General features: G+C 41.8%; 1 long non-coding RNA gene across 1 annotated transcript in view; it reads right to left on the minus strand.

Moving 5' to 3' along the window:
- The window catches only part of LOC136882273 (uncharacterized), an 89,113-nt gene extending 88,388 nt beyond the window's left edge, over nt 1-725 (minus strand). The window contains exon 1 of the long non-coding RNA XR_010861130.2: nt 625-725. This is a non-coding gene — a long non-coding RNA (uncharacterized lncRNA). The remainder of the gene's footprint in view (nt 1-624) is intronic.
- Between the last annotated feature and the right edge of the window lie 13,483 nt (nt 726-14,208).

Genomic DNA, 14,208 nt, shown 5'->3' on the forward strand with positions numbered 1-14,208 from the left:
GAAACTTCCCAATCGTGTCTAAGTAACACGAGTTCCAAATGAAACTAAATGCATTGTAGGTCAAATTGTTCTAATTACAAAAAAAAAAAAAAAAAGTACCTTATTTAAAGAAAATATTTTGGAATTGTTAGATTTTTTAGCAACCATTCGCGAAGGAGTGGTCATGAAGTACTTTATACTGTCCCTACATATGAACGCTGTTAAATCTTAAGCGGCGAATCAACATTTAAAAATAAATTTACGAAAATGGAAATTAGTCCTAAATTAAGTAGGATGTTTACACGTAACTTTTACTGTAACTTATCCCTTCGCAATTTTCCACAAGGAACGTATGGTTCCTTTTAATAAAAATTGAATGGGGTAAAAAAAATAAAGAGTAAAATGAATATAACTCACGTAGCGCTTTTCCACTCCAGATATAATTTCTACTTCACAGCTAAGTTGCAATTTGCGTTCCAATTGGTACCAATTTGACAGTTACCTAGGCCTATTCCAGCTTTCAACCTCATGATAGCAGTAAGTTTTGTAACTGAGCAATATTTTACAACATTCAACTGCTAACGTTACATTATATTAAATTACCCGTAGACTTAAACAATTGTTAATCTAAATTCATAGCCTTACCTTGTTACGAATGCGCTTTGGACCGCCTCCTGGCCCGTCTTGCCGATTAGAATGCGTCGATCAAAGTGAAGTGGATAGACGTGACGTTCCTCTCAGCCCTGGCTCCAAAGAGGATGTGGATGTCACGGCCCATCCATAAGAAAGAAATAAATTCACTGGTACATGCTCCTTGGAATAGTATCAAGTATTTGGTCTCTACAGTATTTGATATTACTCTGTGTCTTAAATACTCTTCATTGCCAGAGATGACTGACCGCCCACTGTATCGACAAATCGCAATCTCGCAAATCAAAGAGAATGTACTGTATACCAAGACCACTGAACTGTAGGTGGTATTACCTATAGTTCAACGACCAAGACCGACTCCGATCCTCAGACCGTGATATAAAAAACATGGCGGCCAAAGTAGCCGGATTGCTGGTATTGGCTAACACGAAAATATCACGTACATATTATATAAACGGCAGTAATTTAATATGATAAATGTAACATCGTAGGGAAAATAACTTTTACACGTATGAAAACGCTCCGCCAACAAGTACGCACCACGTATAATCAACTAGAATCACATATATTCTACTAGAAAATGGACCAACAAGCTGATTATTTAGACTTTTCAATTCGTCATATAACGTTTTCTCTTAGATTTCACTTCGCTGGAAAGATGAAAATACATTATCAAACTGTTAAAATGATATTTCTAACATCATTTTGAATGCTTCAAAATAAATGAAGGTGCGAAGTTCCTCGATTTATTCGCTCTCGTGAGAACTGTGAAACATAACTTCTTGCCTTGGTTTTGAAGTGGTGGACAATTTCTTAAATTCACTACCCAATGAATGGGAAGTACACCCAAAATAATAATGTTATTGGCTTTATGTTCCACTAACTACATTTTTTACGGGTTTCGGAAACGTCGAAATGCGAAATTTAGTCCTGCAGTAGTTCCTTTACGTGCCAGTAAATCTACCTACACGAGGCTGACGTATTTGAGCACCTTCAAATACCACCGGACTGAGACAGGATCGAATCTACCAACTTGGGATCAGATCAAGTACACCCGAAATGATTATGTTAACCCAATGAACGGCCCTGATTATGTTAATATAATGTTGACATATGGCATAACAGCACTTCACACAATGGTAGTAACCTTAGTAATGAAACGTTCAGACACTAAAGGTATAATAGGTTTCTTCCCATTAAAAAACATGAGTGCAAAAACTCTATTGACTAAACTTTGATATTTAACCACATGGATGAGCTTCAGTTCGGAGCAGTCTGCTTGATAACAGATAGCCACAGCATGAATCGGAAGGTGTTGGTAGTGTAAAACCCTACGTTATAAACCCAGTTAATCCCTCTAAGTCACTATTTCTTTTGTGTAACAGTATACACATTGCTCCATCTGTCACAAGTTTTGTTATACTCCAAGATCCAGCCAAACATTTCTTCAGGCAAAGCACAGATTATTGTAAAATACACTTGCATCTAAATCAGTAGACACTTTGAAGCATATAGACACTGACGGAATAACACAATACCGTATCATTATATTCTATCTAAGTTAATATTTTTCGAGGAACACGAATAGTTTGGAAGTAGAAAACTGGCTTCCCTAACCTCAGACTTATTCTCAAAATGATGTATGCACGCTACTGTTTTGCCATGGACTTCAAAATAATCACTATGTATATTCCTAATCGATTTCTATTCTAATGTTCTATTCCGTAGGAAACTTAAGAATAGTTGTATGAGAGGCATTGCCATAGTTAGACTAAAAACTGGTCCACCTAGTGCACTCATGTTCTTTAATGGAAAAAAACACGATCAAAACAAGCATATTCTCACATTACTGCGTATAATTACAGATCCTATGTATCCATTTATTTATTTATTTATTTATTTATTTATTTATTTATTTATTTATTTATTTATTTATTTATTTAGCGTATGATGAATAGAATATTATATTACAATATGTACAAAGTTCCATGTTAACAGTTGAGAGCCAGAAGAGAGCTTCGCTTGAGAAACAGTGTAAGTCCTCTATAGAGCCTCTATAAGCATGCAAAGGACACCCAAATGCAATGTGATCCACTGTCAGCTCCTCTTCTCCGCAGTCACATTGCAGTGATGTCTTCCATCCCCATTTGAAGAGAATTGCTCCACATCTACCTTGGCCGGTCCTAATTCGGTTTAACGTCCTCCACTGCCGTCTGGGAAGGGAAAAACTATCTGGGCACTTGCAGGGGTTCTCAATGATGTGATGATGTGGTAACGAGGATTGCTGTTGCCATTCTTCTTTCCAGGCGTCCGATACATTAAAGGAGGTGTCCTGTAGATTCATTGCAGTACGCCAAGGAGGGTATCTGGATTTCAGTCGTTTAGCTGGGGAAGCTGCTATGTCAGAATGAATAGGGAGGTGAGGATTCTTTTATATTTTCTTCCATAAGTTAAGCAGTGACTGTAATCTTCTTAGGGATGGAGGTGGTATGTGGCTTAAGGTGGAAAGCCGGTGTGTGTTAGTTGGTCGGATGCGTCCTGTAATGATACGCATTGCTTAGTTCAACGGGAGTCAGCTGGGAGTCTACATCTCCAGTGTAAGCACTGTTAAGCCAGGTAGAGCAGCAATATTCAGCGACAGAATAAGAAAGTGCAATAGCATTGGATCTCAAGATTTGGGCATTAGCACCCCAGGATGTACCTGCCAGCTTTTGAAGCATGTTATTCCTGGTCTTGATCTTGGCTGACACATTATGGAGGTGATTCTTGTGTTACCAAGGTAACGTTTTTAGCCTTCCCCATTTCTGTTTTGGAGTGGCTATCTCTGTAGAAATTATGTCACATCATGCTCATCTTTCAAACTTGCTTTCTATGAGTACTTCTAAGTTACTGGAGAATATTCTCCTAACTTATTATTTTGACTTACCTAAAACACTCTGTTCTATTTTTATTCAAGAAGTGTCTGTGTTTCGCGTAGTCTGTGCCAAACAGCGCTAAACTAGTGTCTGCCTTCTGCGCAAGCGAGCCCGACTTTTAGCCGTGCCTATGTCGCTGGCCAATCAGAGCTAATGAGGATTGTTACGTAATGAACTTGTCTCTCTGGCTGGCAGCGGCCCGTTGTCTGTTGGAAGCTATCATGGCGATCAGAAGCAAACTTCATTGTGGTTCTACGCGAGCAATGTGTGTGACCGTGGATTTCGGATAAAACCGTTGATGTGCGAGGATGTTGTTCATCCTCAAGAACTTCATTTATGTTTAGAATTGGTTATACCTTCCTACTAGTGGTGTAAGAGAGTTAGTAATTATTGTAGTATGGAAAACTGAATACACATTACAAGAACGCACTGATATTAAACTATGACTCTGCACATGTTTATTGTACTTAATTACAGATTACAGTTTCTTAACATGAGACACAATTACACACACATGCCACCATTTTACTAGTTCTTTTTCACAGAATTAATATACATCCTCCCACCTTGCAATTTTAAAAGTAACACAAAATTACAACCTTTTCTAGTTTCCTCACAAGTTCGTCTGTCAGATATTTTCACACAACGCCCCGATCTTGTAGTTGTACGTATCTTCCTTCCAACCTCAGACACCTTGGAATCTTTTGGCTGGACGTTCAATGAGGAATCAGGTTCCACAAGCAGCGGCTTCATTGTTGCAAACACCTCCAAAGGATAAAGGCGTTGAAGTGGCCTAATTCTTTCACCATGAGCAGCCCTTACTCTTGCCACTCTTACGTTGCCATCTGCTCCTGGGTAGGTTTCTAACACCAGACCAAGGGGCCAGTTGAATTTTTTCACCCCATCTGACTCGATCAGCACAATCTCTCCCACCTGTAGAGTTCCCGGCTTCTGCACCCTCTGATGGACCAGCATGGCCAGATATTCATTGCGGAAACGCTGACGGAAGTCATCTCGGAGCTTCTGAAGATATCTCAGCCTCCTGTTCAGGCTGCGGGCATCCATTTCATCCAAGTCTACGACATCATTTCTTGGTAGATATTACACAAACATACCTGGTGTCAATGGGTTGAGCGTCTCTGCCGTGTCTTCTATGAAGGTCAATGGTCTAGAGTTTAATGTGGCTTCACAGTCACACAGTATGGTTTACAACTCTTCAAAACTTACAACCTTTCTGCCTAGGATTCTTCGCAGGAGTTCTTTTACCATGCGGATTAATCTCTCCCACCATCCCCCCCACCATGGTGCGGCTGGAGGATTGAAGATCCACTTGATTTTCGGTATGGAGGACATAGCAATTATTTCCTGCCAATTCAGTTGTTTCAGGCTGTTGCTCGCATCTACGAAGTTGGTGCCGTTGTCAGTGTATATGACCTGTACCCTTCTCCGTCTGGCAATAAATCTTCTCAAGGCCATCATGAAGCATTCTGTGGATAGGGAGCTGGCAAGCTCAAGGTGCACTGCTCGGTAGACAGCGCACGTGAATAGTACAATCCATACCTTATCTCCCGAGCTCAGGTATAAGGGACCTGCCATATCGATGCCAGTCACTTCAAATGCCGCTGCACATTTAACGCGGTCTTTCGGTAATGGTGCAGAAGGGGGTTCCACTGGTTTGCTTTCATATCGTCTACAAATTACACATTTCCTCACTATGCTTCGTACCAATCTCTTGATGCCAATAATTCAGAACCTTTCCCTGATGTTGGCGATCATTATCTGGCATCCAGCAGGCTGCATTTGACAGTGCTTCTCAAATACCATTCGATGGATTATGATGTCTTCATGTGGTAGAACTATTGGGTGCTTGAATTTGTCTGGTTCATTGATAAGCAATAACCTTGTTCTGACTCTAATCAACCCATGTTGGTCTTTGAACGTCTGGAGTGCCTTCGGGATTTTGGATTCATCATTTTTGAAGTGCTCTAATTGGATGCATTGCAACAGCGTTATTTCCGCTTTCTCTACTTCTTTACAGTGAAGTTGTCCTGTCCTCTTGCTTGAACTGGCACAGTTATGTCGAAATCTCAGTATCCAATCAATCATTCTTAGAATCTTCACATAACTGGAAAAATAATGAAGATCACCACTGAACCTTGAGTTGCCGCTGGAAACAGTGCACAAAGTCGTCTTCTTTCTTTCTTTCTTTCTTTCTTTCTTTCTTTCTTTCTTTCTTTGTTCACATCTTGTTCTGGAGCAAGTATCTCTAATTGTGGCCACTGTCCTTTTTCTTCCTGAAGCCACGCTGGGCCTTCCCACCGACGGCTGAGGAACAAAACCTTTGAATCGCACCCTCTAGAAGGCAAGTCGGCCGGGTTGAGAGCACCAGGAATGTAGTACCATTCATCTGGAGAAGTGTTTTGTCTGATCTCTCTGCATCTATTAATGACAAAGACATTCCAATCATCTTCTCTCCTTATCCATGCAAGAACGACCGACGAATCACTCCAGTAATATGTCTTGCATCCGCCTATTCCTAAGCTCTTCTTCACTTCACGGCACAACTTCGACGCAATAAGGGCTACTATCAGTTCAAGTCGAGGGATAGACCAGTCCTTTAAAGGTGCCACTCTTGCTTTGGCCTGTGCGAGATGCACGGTTGTCTTCCCATCAAGCTCTGTACGCAAGAAAGCACAAGCAGCATAGGCTTTCTTACTGGCATCACTGAAAACATGTAGGCTAACTGTTTCTGGCTTAATTGTGTCCTCTGCTAATCTTCGTTTTACCCGACATTTCCAAAGCCAATGCACATTTCTCAGCCATGCCAGAAATTTTCCCAATATCTCTGTCGGCAGTTCTCCATCCCAAGTGGTATTTAATCTCCAAGTTTCCTGTAGGAGTAATTTCGGCACTAACATCGTTGGACTAGCAAAACCGAGAGGATCGAAGTCTTTATGAGCGATGGACAGCAGCATACGTTTTGTAATTTGGTTACTGGTGAGTCCTATAGTATCGACATCACAGAAGATCTCATCCGCGTTAGTTTCCCATAGTAGTCCCAGCAATGGTACTGTACTGCTTCCAGTCTTTTGCGCGTCCTTATGAAGTTGTGTGCTAGTCCATCCTCGGAGCCCAAATTTTGCAGTGGACATCAGTTCCTTTGCTTCTTTGATGAATTTTCTCAACTCCTGCTCAGAATCAACACTTGTAACGCAATTATCAACGTAGAATTATTTCTTCAGTTTTTCAGCCGTTACCTTCACTTCCTCTGGTGCCTGTTCCAAGTGATGGCGCAGAGTAGCACTTAGCAAAAAAGGACTTGGCGCAACCCCGAATACCACCCTACAATGTCTTAATGTTATCACTTCTCGCGTCCGACTCGTTGGCTGAACGGTCAGTGTACTGGCCTTCGGTTCACAGCGTCCCGGGTTCGATTCCCGATTCGATTCCTACGACACGGGGGCTGGGTGTATGTGTTGTCTTCATCATCATTTCATCCTCATCACGACGCGCAGGTCGCCTACGGGAGTCAAATAGAAAGACCTGCATCTGGCGAGCCGAACCCGTCATGGGATATCCCGGCACTAAAAGCCATACGACATTTCATTTCATCACTTCTCGCGAGTCACAGCTTTTCCACCAGAGAAATTTCAAAAACTGTCGATCCTCATGTACTACGCTGATCTATAGAAATGCTTTGGCTATGTCTGCAGTAACTCCAATTGCATTCTTTCTAAATTGAAGTAGTAGACTCGGAATCAATTCTATTAACTTTGGTCCTGTTTCCAAGCAAGAATTCAGCGAGTTGCCTCGAGTATCTCGAGAAGAGGCATCAAATACTGGACGTATCTTCGTTGTCTCACTAGATTCCTTGATCACTGCATGATGTCGGAGAAAATATCCTGACTTGCTGTCTTCTGCGGCTGGAACCATCTCAATGATGCCATCCTTCAACAAATTTTCAAAAAATTCATGATATTCATTAAGCTTATCAATTCTGGAAAGATGTCTTGTCACCGACAGTAGTCTTTTCTCAGCCATTGTCCGATTGTCTGTTAACTCAGGATGTCCTTTCTTCCATCGCAAGCAGACTTCATATCTCTTGTCTTCATCTGTAGATAGCTGCAACAATTCTGAAATCTCTTCTTTTTTTCGCGTCTTAGATTTCAGCTCTGCTTGGTCTTGAATTCCTATGACATCTAGTTCCCACAGATCCCGTAAACTGAAATTCACATTGGTGAGCCCAACCACTTGTCCACCTTTTATATCCTTCCTACATCGCATGATGGTCCATCCTAACCGTGTCTCAATTACCATAATATTATAATCAATTTTCATGGTATTGCCAATCCAAAGTTTACCGAGGACATCTGCTCCTAATAGGATTTCAATGTCTGGTGCATTGTGACCTTGATCTGTCACAATTAATGTAATCATTTTAAAAACAGAAAAAGAACTTTTTCAGTACTGGTAATTCTCCTACTGAAACATGAGTTTCTCATTTGTAATTTTCTAAAAGCTTGCTCCCAAAATTTTGGCTATTGTTATTTTATATTTGAAGCAATGTTCTCGGGAGTTACGGGGTGGTTTTGTTTCGCCCTAAAGAAATGTATAATTCATTTGTGTAATGCCTGAAAGAGTTCCCACAAGCGTCTACTTCTGGTTTTCGGTCCTTTGTTTATTCTATTTATTTTGGTGTCATGCTTTCTTTCTATTTTATCTTATTTCTGATAATTCTTTATCCTTGAGTCTCTTTTGTTCTTTCTCATGTTCCATTATTGTGGGACCCTTGGGATTGGTGCCTCGTAATTTTGTCTGCACCGTTACCATGGCGACGTTTACCTAATTTTTAATGTTTGTTGATGATTGTTTCGACTTAATGTGGAGGGTGGATTTTTCCTTTGGAGCATGACTTCGGCATTCTGCGCTATTTTGGGGGTGTACTTGGTTTCTTGATTGACGTTTTAATTACCCTTTCGGGGAATCTCTGTTTGTTTTCGCCCGATTTTCTGTTGTGTTTTTTGGGTCCAATTATGGGTTCATTATTGAGACCTTTTAAAATCTTGACGCTTGTGAAAGCTCATGGCAATAAAATTGAACCTGGTCCAGTGTTTTCTGAAACCTTAAAAGTAATTAAAAATTTTGGTGGAATGTAATTGAGATAACAGATAGGTAACTTAACTCTTGCCGTAGGCCTACGTAAGCTACCAGATTGTTTTCTTCCTATTTTATTTAAATGACGGCCGTCTTTGTTATTGTGAGTTTACCGTTATTTTCTTCTTTTCCTAGTTATCTAAGTTTAATTTATTAATTAATTAACTTCATTACGTTGCAGCTCATTGGGCCTAATTGGATTGCATTTTTGTTTTTCCTCAGTTGTTAAACGCTCTTCAATATTTTAAAATTAAATTCTTTTAAACTCCATATCTGGTTGTTCTTTCTTTCAATTAGTTGTACGGGTTAATACTGTACCAGCTTAATCGTAAGTATCCACGGGAACTTCTTGTCATCTAAAGGTGAGTTTTTTCTTTACTTTGGTAATTATTTTGTGCGTGGTATTTGCCCAGTGATTTATTTCATCCTTATGTATTTATTTACCTTGTCTTGTACTCGTACCAGCTCAAAGGACGGTACCGGCTGGTGCTCTTGTAGGTTAAGGACCTGTCCAGGGTGATTCCCAGGTATTTTGAGTTACTACAATACTGTAGATTCTCTCCTATGAATGGTATGATTGGTTTGTACCCAGCACTTCTATTCCGCAAGTGGAAGGTAGACACAACAGTTTCCTGAGGGTTTGGTCTAAGGTTGTTCTGATGAAAGTAACTGTCTAGAATCTTTAAGTCTGACGTAAGCATCGACTCAGACTCATCGAAGTGTTGGTTATGTATCCACTGACTCATATAAAAACATTCGCACACTTATATTCTACAAAGAAACTAACATTTATCGCCAACTTTCATAAAATTACACTGACTACATACGATAACAACAAACCAAAACAAACCCACACTTCCAACAATTCCGGCTACTCGATTCGCCATCTTTAAACGATCGAGAGTAGCATTAAGGTCTGAGGATTGGAGTCGGTCTTATGTAACACCATCAAAGATGACTGACTGCCCACTGTTTCGACATCTTGAAAGCTGTTCTGTTCTCTTTGGATGTTATATAATGTGAAGGCAAAGAGATAACATATTGAAGTTTCTTTGAATGCCATTTTTTAAATTACCGGAAGCTGACTTCAAATCTAGCAAATATCGCGGACATTTGCCTTTTCGGCCCGAACATTTTCATTTACCCTAAAATCTCGGACTGTCCGTGAAATCCGTGGCGTATGGCAACCCTAGAAATAAGTGACCTGCTGGTTGACTGGAAGAAAGCGCGAGAACGCTGGCGGAACTGTTTTGAGAAACTTTCAACCGAAGAATTCCCCAACCCATCAACCCCAACTACCTCCGCTGTTGAAGGCCCAGTGAAGGAAATTGACGTTACAGAAGTTCAGGCTGTTCTGAAGGAGATGAAACCAGGGAAAGCCACTGGCACGGATGATCTTCCGGCAGAATTCTGGTGCTCTGAACGGTGGAATGCGGCAATATAACTAACACAACTTTTCAATCAGATCATCAAAGAAGGTCAAATACCATCAGATTGGCGATGGAGCATTACCGTGCCAATATTCGAGGAGAAGATTGTTCTAATTATTGCCCAATCAGACTTCTGAGCCACGCGATGAAGGTCTTCAAACGTGTTCTCGACAAAAGGATTCGCAAGATAGCCAAACTTACAGCGAACCAAGCTGGATTTGTGAGAAATTGTGGCACAACAGATGCAATCCACACTGCACGGCTGTTAGTTGAGAAACATCGTGAAAAAAATAAGCCTCTTCATCTTGCTTTTCTGGATTTTGAGAAGTCCTTTGATTGGGTGCCACATGACCTAATCTGGTTAACGCTACTAGAATATAGCATTCGAGAGCACCTTATTAAGTGGATACAGATCTAAGGAGTTATGTTCAAGCTGCCGCAGGAGCGTCTGATGATTTCTGCATCAATGTAGGAGTCCATCAAGGCTCTGCCTTATCACCACTGCTGTTGATTCTTGTGATGGACACTGTTACATCAGACCTGCGCAAGCCATTACCATGGACACTTCTGTATGCTGATTATGTCATGTTGGCTGCTGAGAAGAAGCTTCATCTCCAGCGCCAAACAGGAAAGTGGAACAACTGACTAGCGCAATACGGCCTGTGCCTCAACAAAAATAAGACAGAATACATGACATTAGATCCTTGAGAAGTTGGAACCATCCACATTGATGGTGAAGATCTACCACGAGCAGAGAAATTTAAATATCTTGGCTTCCCACATCTCCGACGATGGCAGACTTACTGACGAGGTGGCTGAAGTGGCGAATGACAACTAGCGTCACCTGCGACCGTCGGATGAAGGACCATCTGAAATCGAAGATCTACCGGACTGTTATCCGTCCTGTCGCTCTCTACGGGACTGAGTGTTGGCCTGCTATAAAGGAGGTAGAATGTCGACTAAGCGTCATGGAGATAAAGATGCTTAGGTGGACAGCTGGCATCACTAGACTGGATCACATTTCAAACGATGATATTAGCAAATGTTTTGGCGTTACACTGATCCAGAAGAAAATGCAGGAAAACCGTCTGCGCTGGTTTGGGCATGTGTTGCGTGCAGAAGACAATATATTGGCAAAGTCAATGTATACATTGGAAGTCACTGGAAAGAAGCCCAAGGGACGACCAAGACAGCGATGGACCGATACAGTGCACAACGACATCCAGACATGTCCCGGGACCGAATTAAATGGAGACAACGAATCTACACAGCCGACCCTGCCACCAGGTGGGACAAACGATAAAGAAGAAAATACAAGACCAACTATTGTTTTTTTCAGGCCCTTTCAATATTTGCATACTACAGTTACAAAATTTGAACATTTTATTTCTCAATTCATTTAGGTAAATACAGTGATAATATCACAACTCATTCATCGTGCATACCTTGTAAGCAAGACCGTCGACAATAATATATTGTAGTTGGTTTTGTTGTAAGTCAATAAAGCCGCCACCCACAGCACGCCCAGTCGTTAACTACGTTGTTATTGTTGTCAGTGAAAGTTGTGGAATATTGTTTGCGGTTAGTGCTGTCCATACTTCATAGTGTTGCTTTAAATGATTCACACATTTACATGATTTAGTGGTATATAGTTTTCAAAAAGTAGTTTCATATATGGCTCCAAATAAAAGTGACGTGTGGAGATAACTTCACAAAAATCAATAAAACTGAAGTTAAGTACAATACGTGTGCCAAAATTTTTTAAAGTTCCGGTAATGCCACATATATGAAGGCTCCTAAGTAGATACATACATTAAAACATGAAATACTATATACGTTGCCTGTTAAAGGAACTTCAAGCACAAAAGGAATGCTTAAGTCAGTAGCAGGGAGCAGTAAATCACTCTTTAAATCTAGTGAGGCTGAAGTCCCTCCTACGACATCCTTAGCAGCATCTCTGTCTGTACCATCACTGGGAGCTGCTACTGGGAATTTCACTACATCCACTACATCGGTGACCAATGCTGAGTTGTTGTCACCGAGTACGCCTACAGCTATCCAGCAATCTATAGGTTTGTTCCAAACACTTGCACGTTTTTTATTATCTATCATCATAATTCACTATTTTCAAAGGTCATTGTCACAACCTTCGTTTCATATAAGTCGCGGGTCCAATTCCTGGCCTGGTCCAGTTAATTCCATGAACGCGGGAACTGGATATTCGTGTTCGTCTCAATACATGCTCTTCATAGGCACGACCCGACCCGACCCCCACCAACCGACCCGACACCGATCAACCAACCAACCGGACACCGACCAACCAACCGACCCAACACCGACCAACCGACCGACCCGACACCGACCAACCGACCGACCCGACACCGACCAACCAACCGACCCGACACCAACCAACCAACCAACCAACCAACCGACCCGACACCAACCAACCAACCAACCAACCGACCCGACACCAACCAACCAACCGACCCGACCCGACACCAACCAACCAGCCAACCGACCCGACACCAACCAACCAGCCAACCGACCCGACACCAACCAACCAGCCAACCAACCAGCCAACCAACCGACACCAACCAACCAACCGACCCGACACCAACCAACCAACCGACCCGACACCAACCAACCACCCAACCAACCGACCCGACACCAACCAACCACCCAACCAACCGACCCGGCACCAACCAACCACCCAACCAACCGACCCGGCACCAACCAACCAACCAACCAACCAACCAACAGACCCAACACCAACCGACCGACCCGACACCGACCAACCAACCGACCGGACACCGACCAACCAACCGACCCGACACCAACCAACCGACCCGACACCGGCCAACCAACCGACCCGACACCGACCAACCAACCGACCCGACACCGACCGACCAACCAACCGTAATAGCAAATACATCCCTTCACATTTAGGCCTATAACACAGTTCGCTCCCAGGCCCCACAAGGGTGAGAGGAAAGCAGTGGAACAAGTGGTAAGCAGGTTTCTGTTTTGATGTACCAGGATTACCTACAAGTTTTAAATGACTAATTAACTTTTATGTGGCCGTGACCCTGTCATTTTCTACCATTAGAAAAAACAACTAGAATAATCACTACTGAGTTTGGACGGTGAAATCAGAATGACGTGATTAGAAAGAACCTCGAGAATTCCACTAGCAACAATAAAACTTTCGCAAATAATATTCTCGCCTCCTTGGTGCGGCTAACTGCATATCCAACTCATCTCCACTGGATGAAAATTCAACGAAATCCCCGTACCTTTCAATTTTTATTGCGTATTTATCAATTCGTTATTTACTAATTATTATTAATTTATTATTTCTACTCATCAATTCACAAGTACCTTAACAGAATTCATTAACAGATTTAGAAATAATATTATTACCGCTTACAGGTTATGGCAATGTTAACAAACCACATGGGAGAAGAACAAGGAACAGAACAGGAGTGGAAAGGCACGTGGTCTGTCCAGTGAGTTTCCTCCCTCGCACATTGCACAGGTCCGTACTACCGGTTTTGCCACAGGCCTCGGACGAGTTCTGGCGGTCAGTAACTACAGTTTGAGGTATGTTGGAACACCGCATTTGAGTACATGCATCAGTCCGGGATTAGTTTGGTGTGTGTTGGAATGCTTTCTCTCAACTGCGCATGCGTCGAACGGTCAGGGACTCGTGTTGGAACGAACCTTATCTGTCATTTATTTGGAGACATTAAGGAATTTTCAGGCTAGTTCTACTAAACATTTGGCCCTTTATTTTAGCTACACAGCCGCATTTCTGACTTTAACGTTTTTGTAAATAACTAATGTATTTTTTAGACATATTAAGCAGAATGTAGGCCTATTTTTTAAAGAGCCGTTAGTTGTCTATTGTAAATTCACCCTTCTGTTCTCTGTGTAAATACTTTTCTGGTTTTGTTACAGAATGTGGTTCGCGGCACTGTAACATCACTGAAGGACTTCTATACTTTATTTGCAAAGATGGCATGCGTTTGTCGATGGTTGAGTGGGAAGTATTCCAGTGTCTTATGAAGGAAGCAACTTCT

Source organism: Anabrus simplex, chromosome 10 (assembly GCF_040414725.1).
Source record: "Anabrus simplex isolate iqAnaSimp1 chromosome 10, ASM4041472v1, whole genome shotgun sequence".
NCBI classification, from domain to species: Eukaryota; Metazoa; Arthropoda; class Insecta; order Orthoptera; family Tettigoniidae; genus Anabrus; species Anabrus simplex.